The sequence below is a fragment of the Fukomys damarensis genome, unplaced genomic scaffold (genome assembly GCF_012274545.1).
Source record: "Fukomys damarensis isolate Sample0158 unplaced genomic scaffold, DMR_v1.0_HiC HiC_scaffold_39, whole genome shotgun sequence".
Classification (NCBI taxonomy): Eukaryota; Metazoa; Chordata; class Mammalia; order Rodentia; family Bathyergidae; genus Fukomys; species Fukomys damarensis.
Window position 1 is genome coordinate 116,715,827 of NW_022900951.1, and position 8,773 is coordinate 116,724,599.

Below are 8,773 nucleotides of genomic sequence, written 5' to 3' on the forward strand. Positions count from 1 at the left end.
TGCAAAAGATTTTTACTTGGTTTTAAGCCCATTTGTCTATTTTTCCTTTTGTTATTTGTACTTTTTGGACCTTATCCAAAAGGATACTTGACATTACAACGTCCCGAAGTGTTTCTTCTATTCCTTTATGTTTTTTCTGTATGGTAATTCTAATAATCCTTCACACTCAATTATTCTCAAAATATTGTGGCATTTACTTTTAAATATTAATTGCAGCATTTTGTGTTCAAAAGTATTCAATAATAATGGTTTTAAAATTTTGATTAATGTGGTACATGCTCAAGCATTTTTATTTGCCAAATAGTTTAAGCAATTTTGTTCTATAAATTGTTGGGCATTAATCAGTGAATTTTCAATAAATTTTATAACTGCGTGTGTTAAAAAGCTTAGAGGAGAAATAAAATGAATTTGTTAATGGTCCCCAGGGAAATAGACAATGGAACAAGGAAAAAAGCCTTGTAGGCGTTACAAGGATATTTTTAATGAATGCAACATCACTTTATAATCTTGGGAATGTGACCTATGATTTCAAATAAAGGTTTATAAAAATCATTTAGGTCATTTATATTTTCAATTTCTTTCTCATTTTAATTTTGACTTGCACTAAATATGATTGTATATAATAATGCAATTGGTTTAGAGTGCTTGTTTTAAAATATGGGTCAATGCCAACTTGCAAATGTATCAAGTACTAAATATTGAGTACCAACTATAATGTTTAATGAAGTAAGAGTCATACCCGGCCTAAATGAGACCTTCCCAGCAAACATGCCATTCTCAGCAAACAATAGTCTGCTCTCAACAAACAAAACAGACGGCCATAAAGAAAACTTGGGACAAGATATACAGTCTTCCTGGCATGGGAGATCCAGTATTATATGCATACCTGTGCTGACCATTGTTGGACCCTCAATTATAAACATTCCAATCCAGAGGATAGCCCCCTTCTCAAACCCTATATAAACTTAAATTCTCTCCAAGGTAGCTGCTGAAACCATTCAGAATTTCAGCTCTGTCTACATCAAGACAGAAAAGATCCAGCCCTTTTCTCACATAAAGCCTGTGTCAGGGTGGCCTCTTGTGCACCATTTGTAATAGTAAAAGGCTTTCAATTCACAGCAGATTTTCGCAGGGCATGGTGGCACATGCCTGTAAATTCCAGCACTCGGGAGGCTGAGGCAGGAGGATCACTGTGAGTTCGAGACCAGCCTGGGCTACAGAGTGAGTTCCAGGGCAGTCTCAACTACATAGTGAGACCCTGTCTCAAAAAACAAACAAACAAACAAACAAACAAAAAACAAAAAAACAAAGCAGATTTTCTCAGAAAAAAACATGTTGTAAACATATCTTGTCCCTGAATCATATCTTAATTTAGATCTGCATAATATTTTACCTGAGCCACTTACAGTAGCCTTTTATTTCTCTTGCAATCATAATTGTCTTGCTTGAAACAGCCTCTAGAAGAGTCTGAACAGTCGTTCCCTAACTTGAAACAAAAGCTAGCTGCTGATAATTGACAATGTGAAGTAGGAAGAAAAGGGCTAAAGGTGAAGGGGAAGTGGGAAGGGTAGGGAAAAGCTAATAAAGGAAAAGAAAAGAATAATGAGAAAATGAAAAAAATGGAAATAAAGTGTTTGTAAAGGGGGAGGGAGGAGGGGATGAAGGGAGGGCAGGGACAAGGGGAAAAAATGAGAACCAAGACTTGTCATGTAGAGGTACAAGATCCCAATAATGAATGGAAATGTACTGTATACCTAAAATGTACCAATAAATTCAATAAGGGGAAAAAACAAACAAACAAAAAAACCAAAACCTAGCTGCTTATTGCATTCAAGATAGGTCTTAGGCCTTTAGCATTTTGGTCCCATTTACTGTTGCAGCTGTAGCTCTCCTCACAGCTCTCTGCTTCAGTTTCCTTTTCTATAACCAGCCCAGGATCTTTATTCCTTATAAACACCTTATACTTTTTTACCTCTTGTTTTTGCATTGCTGGAGATCACAGAGTAATAACCCTCAAATATGGCGGTGTCTGGCATGCTGACCTATTTTATGTAATGGAAACTAAGAGGACTTAAAAGCCTTCTCAATTTATCTTCATTTCTCCACTCAGAGCAGGAAGAGGCTTTCTGTGACTTTCTTTTATCTAACTAACTGGTTCATCCCTCAAAAGGGGAACACACTTGGCTTTCAGTCTTCTTACTGCAATCTTACTAAGCAGAGGAGACTAAACTCCTACCACAGGAAAGGATACTCAGTTCTGGGAGCACACCTGAATAGACTCTTGTCCCACAGCATTTACAGTGTGTTGTCTGTTCGGTGGTCCCAGTGGACTTTGCTGTAGGCCATGTTCCCTGGATATTCCCCATTCTTCCCTTCTCTGTAGAAAATGTGGTACATAAGCTTTAGAATTATGTTAGGCTACAGGATAATCACACTTGTTTGATTTTTTCCCCTATGCTGTGATTTTCCCCATTTTTCACATTAATACATTCTTACACTTTTTCTTCTACTTAGACCTATTATTAGTTCATTAAAATAAGCCTTCAGAGAGGGAGGGAATATTTCCCTTCACTCTTAGAGCAGTCATGTCTCCTACATCTCCTACTGCATATCCACTGTTTTTTCTTGATTTCATTCTGGCCAGGAGGAAATTATTGTTTAACATTATCTTTTTTTTCTTTATTGAAGCTTTCCAAATAGCCTTCTAATAAGAATTTGGCTCTTTGCAAAGATCAGCCTTCAATAAAGGAATATAGGCAGGAGAGGTTTGTTCCCTGACAACTTTGAAAGAGAAATAAAGAAAGATATGAAGAAAGATCCTCTCTTCGACAAAGCTTCAGAAAAGCCCATGCACAATGTGTCTAATGGAAACTCTTTTCTGTCTTCTGAAACCATTTTAAGAACCAATAAGAGAGGTGAACCACAGAGGAGCCGATGGCAGGTGGCATTCAGCTACCTGCCCCAGAATGATGATGAACTTGAGCTGAAAGTTGGTGACATCATAGAGGTGGTAGGAGAGGTAGAGGAAGGAAGGTGGGAAGGTGTTCTCCATGGGAAAACTGGAATATTTACATCCAATTTCATCAAGGAGCTGTCGGGGGACTCAGATGAGCATTTCCCAGGATAAACAGCTGTCCAAGTCAAACTTAAGGGAGACCACAGGCTCCGAGAGTGATGGGGGTGATTCCAGCAGTACCAAGTCTGAAGGTGCCAGTGGGACAGTGGCAGCTGCAGCCATCCAGCCCAATAAAGTTATGGGAGTGGGCTTTGGAGATATTTTCAAAGACAAGCCAATCAAACTGAGACCAAGGGCAACTGAAGTAGAAAATGACTTTGTGCAGATAGAAAAGACTATGGGGAAGAAGTTACCTCCAACTACAGCAACTCCAGACTTGTCAAAAACAGAAATGGACAGCAGGACAAAGACCAAGGATTACTGCAAAGTAATATTTCCACATGAGGCACAGAATGATGATGAATTGACAATGAAAGAAGGAGATGTAGTGACTTTCATCAATAAGGACTGCATCCACATAGGCTGGTGGGAAGGAGAGCTCAATGGTAGATGAGGAGTGTTCCCTGATAACTTTGTGAAGCTACTTCCACCAGACTTTGACAAGGAGGGAAATAGACCCAAGAAACCACCACCTCCATCCGCTCCTGTCATCAAACAAGGAGTAGGTACCACAGAGAGAAAACATGAAATTAAAAAGATATCTCCAGTAAGGCCAAAAACACTTTCAAACAGAACAGAGGAGAAAGAAAGACCAGAGAGCCAAAACTGGATTTACAGAAGCCCTCTGTTCCTGCCATCCTACCAAAAAAGCCTCAGCCTCCTAAGACCAATTCTCTTAACTGACCTGGTGCACTGCCCCCTAGAAGGCTGGAGTGACCAGTGGGTCCATTGACACATACCAGGGGTGATGGTCCAAAGATTGCTTTGTCGGGCAGTACGCTATCCAGCATCCTGGACAAGGATCTCTCAGACCGCAGCAATGACACTGACCTAGAAGGTTTTGACTTCGTGGTGTCATCTACTGAGAAACTCAGTCACCCAACCACAAGCAGGCTAAAAGCTATAGGGAGACGGCCTCCATCCGAGTCCCTCACATCTTCCTCCCTTTCAAGGCCCTATATCTTTGACTCCCCAAGTCCGGAAGAAGATAAAGAGGAACACATTTCGCTTGCGCACAGAAGATTAGACATATACAAGAAGACTTCAAAGACTGTTACCATATCCAAGTGTCCAACAACAAGGCATCCCTGCCAACCAAGCCGGGGTCGGCCAGCCTCTCTGTCCTCAGCAGTGTCCTCCCCACTGTCGTCCTCTTTGGGAACAGCTGGACATAGAGCCAAATCCCCTTTTCTATTTGGCATGGAAGGAAAACCAAAGATGGAGCCTGCAGCCAGCAGCCAGGCAGCTGTGGAGGAGCTAAGGGCACAGGTCTGTGAACTGAGGAGTGTTATTGAGACCATGAAAGACCAGCAGAAACGAGAGATTAACCAACTACTGTCAGAATTGGATGAAGAAAAGAAAATCCGGCTTCGGCTGCAGATGGAAGTGAATGACATAAAGAAAGCTCTTCAATCAAAGTGAATACTTGATAACTGAAATGTCGCATTATTCATCCTAAGTCCTAGACTCAATATTTCTGCCCCAGCCAAAATAACCTTATGCCAAAAGATTAAAGGTTTGCCCCAGCATGTCTCTGTTTGAAAGATTAGCACAAAAGTCTTGATAGTACAACACAAATTCCATCCAAGAGGAGAATCTTCCCCATGCTTTAGTCCTCGGTCTGGCACTCTTTGTGACTTAGAGCAAATTGTGCTAAAGGCTTTTCTACCTTGAGATCTCATGCGAAACAAAAACTCAGGCAGTTTAGTCCATAGTGGTACTATTTTGATGGTATTTTCCATTAATAAAATGTAGTTTCAGATTAAAAAACTTTTGAAAATAAGTGTATGATAGGATGATAATAAATTCACCCTGGTCAACATCTCTTCCTAACTAGCCGGATTAAATATTAAATTTTTCTTCTCTACCTTGTCTACCAAATTGTTAGTTCATGTCAGGTGTGTTGGGTACACTCCTGTAATTCCAGTAATACCGGCACTTGGGAGGCTTAGGCAGGATGATTGCCATAAGTTCATGGGCCTGGACTATATAGTGAGACCATGTCTTAAAACAAACAAAACATAATGTTAGTTGATTCTCCTCTTTCTTTTTTTCTCCTGGTTGTTTACAGATTTTGGCTAACTGTGGAACTCATGAGAATTAACTTTTTAACGTAATGACTGGAAAATAGTAAGAGCTCATAAGATGTTGGTTTATAAAAAAAGAAACAATTACCTTGGTAACTTTCCATATTTGTCCTGAAAAGAGTAGTATAATAATCCATAATGAACTTGCTTTAAAAGTTGAGCTTACATACTGTGGGTATTTGCAAATATATCTAAAAGAACTCATTTATCTGGAATTGTGGAGACAAGCTATCCAAACATTTAATATAATTAGTACTGTTTGGATATGGGAGATGCTATGGCCAATGTGGAAAATGTCACCCAAATGTCTGCTGTCTTTCTTGGTAGGGCTTTTAGAAGGTGATAGGTACAAGGCGGCCCTGTGCTCAAAAGGTGGATTAATCAAACCACCAATGAGTCCCTAGCTGAATGTGCTGTTAGGTGGTGGGGCCTGGCCAAAAGAGGCAGTCACTGGGGATGTGTCCTGGAAGGGTGTGTTCTCGTCCCTGTCTACCGTAATTTCTCTCTGTTTCCTGGCAGCCGCGGGATGAACAGCTTTCTCCACTATACTCTCCCCCACTCCCATTATCTTTCTACTCTGGAACCAGACAACCCTGGACTGAACGTGTGAAACTGTGAGTCAGATAAACCTCTCCTCCTTTATGTTTTATGTGTCAAGTATTGTACCTCTGCCAAGGCAAGTGACTAACACAGGGAAATTTTTATATTACACTGCTATGTATATTAACTAGTCATTATAGAAGTTGTGAGAAACTTCAACAATCACAGTTTTGTATTTTCTGATGAACCACTATTTCATTAGCATGCCAAAGGCTGAAGCACCTATTAAAGAATGACAAGTGGTACAAGATCCCAATAATCAATGTAACTGTACTGTATACCTTAAATGTACCAATAAACTCAATTAATAAAAAAGAATGAAAAGTAGCTCCTAATTACATAATCCATATAAGAATCACTTTGAGCCAGGCATAGTGGCTTTTCACTTCATGCCTGAAATCTCAGCACTCTGTGAGGCAGAGGCAGGAGGATCACAAGTTTAAGCCTAGCCTGAGTAACTTAGTGAAACCCCATCTCAAAATAAAAAATAAAAAGGCTAGAAATATAGCTCCATGCAAACGCCATAGATACAACACTCAGTACCATAAAAAACCATGTTTTTCAATCTTATTATTAAGAGATTCTTGTTTCTGAATTACTCTCACTAAAGTATGTAGTTCCTACTGATTGAAGAAGTCTAACTTTACAAGGCTCTTTGCATGTATCTTGAGTTTTTATAGAAAACTTGTTACTAGGAAAGCTAATTTATTTTGATTATATATACATTATTTAAAAATACTTTTACAGAAGTATGTGAATAAAATGTACAGATCATGCATATTTTGTTAATATAACAACAAGTTGTTTAAATGTATTTAAACATACTTAACAAATGTGTAATCTTATCAGACATTTCCAAAGTGGTTTACGGTAATATTTAGTATAGTTTATAGTTTTGCATGCAAAGAGAGCTTAAAGAACCTGAATTCAATATATATATTGATCTTTAATTCTGGACCTCTCCTCTACAATATATGTTTTATTTTTGAATTTAGAATAAATGATTAGACTATCCACTACCAGCTCTATCTTTAAAGGTCTTCATTTCATAGATGTCGATTGACCTGCTATGTAAACCTCAGTATTTCCTTTGAGCTATGCAAAATCTTTCTCTTTTTTTTTTTGTTGTTGTTAAAGCTTATACAGTATGGTTTTAATAATATTATTGGCAACAGCAAATGAACTTATACACTGTGTTATAGATCTGATAGGGTAGTTAAAAAAATGGTATAGCTGTTCTTTAAGAGTAAAACAAGAGGATTAGATATATTGAGTTTTTCAGCAACTTGATTTTAGACAGGTTAAGTTTGAGATGCCAATGAGATGTCCAAGAGATATATGCAGTTGACAGTATTAGTTCAGGGTTCAGGAGTATATCTAGGCAGAATATTCATTCCTTCCCCACACTTGAATAACATTTTGTTGTTCTTTTTATCATCATCATTTTCATCATCAGTATCATCATTATGTGATACAGGAGATGGAACCCAGGGCCTTTGCACTGAGCTACTCCCCAACCCTATTTTTATTTTTCATTTTGAGACAAAGTCTTGCGAAGTCACTAAATTGCCCAGTCTCGTCTCAAATTTGTGCTCATTCTGTAGAGTGCTGGGATTACTTTTGCTTACTCTCTCTGTGGTTTCAGAGTTGCTTGTAATACCATTCCTGTTGGTCGAGCGCTCCAGCCACAGTGGACTTACTGAGAGGGGAAGGACAAGAATCTTGGCTAATTTATTTTTATGGCCATTGAGCTTGGTATGAAATACACATGATTTTTTTCAGCTTTAATTGAGTTTATTGGTACATTTTAAGGATACAGTAGCAAAATCTCTCTTCAGGGCTTCCCATGACTATCTCTGCATATCAACCGAGAGGTTATTTCACAGACTGTAGGGTACATCCATTCGTCCCTGAAGAGCTTTTAACATCATTGTCTCAGTGCAAGATCTAGAGAGCACCTCCTCCTTTATTGCTTTCATTTCACTAGAATCTACAAGCATCTATTGAGGGTCTAAGATATCCCAGGTCTTGGAGAGGTTCAGTGACAAAGAAATCTGCTGCCTTCAGGATTTCATAACCAAGTGGCAAGAGTGAGAGATTGGTCATAATTATTCTAGTACCAAATATAATGTAGGGCCAGGGATTTGGCTCAGTGGCACTGTGCCTGCCTCACAAGCACAAGGTCCTGAGTTCTATTAGCAGTTAAAAGCAAAATAAATATAATGAAATAGAATATAGCTTCAAAATAACTATAAAGGTAGTTCACTGGGCCTTGAAGGGGGAACCATTGGCATCAGGGAAGACTTTATAAAAGTATTCCTTTAAGAGCAGTGTGAGAGTAGAAAGGCATTTCAGGAAGTGGAAGCATGAGCCAGGATACTGGGAAATTGTGGATATGTACTATCCTGTGTTGGGTACTGTGCTGGGGCTTTATGTACATTTATTCCTTTAATTTGCACAACTGCCCTGTGACTCTCAAGGTATCATTTCTCTCTTGCAGATTAACACCAAGATTTAGAGTGGGTAAATAAGTAGAAGAGTTTTAGGGAGCCCAGATGGCTTTGATTTCAAAATCAATGTTTTTTCCTCAGGGAGGCAGGAAAAGGCTGAATCTGTTTGGGAAAAAGGAGTGGAGTTACTTAGAACACAAGATCCTTGAAATGTAACAAAATGAATTAGATGACCAGTGGAGTTCATACAGAACCAAATGTGTCTCACTAGGTCTTAACAGTTATTCTCACAAACAGTACTTCATGGCCAAATACATATGGGGAAACTGCATGCTATATTCTAATGCTGTCATATATAAGTTTTATACTGCTTAAATGAATGCTATACAAGAGGTTCGGTGTGAATAATAACCTCTGAAGTTGTGCAGTGGACAATCTGTAAAACCGTATCTTTCAATATG

The 8,773-nt window shown here is 38.7% G+C and overlaps 1 pseudogene; it reads left to right on the forward strand.

The window, feature by feature from the left end:
- The first annotated feature begins 2,791 nt into the window (after positions 1 to 2,791).
- On the forward strand, positions 2,792 to 4,634 carry LOC104876902 (annotated as a pseudogene).
- The last annotated feature ends 4,139 nt before the right edge of the window (positions 4,635 to 8,773 follow it).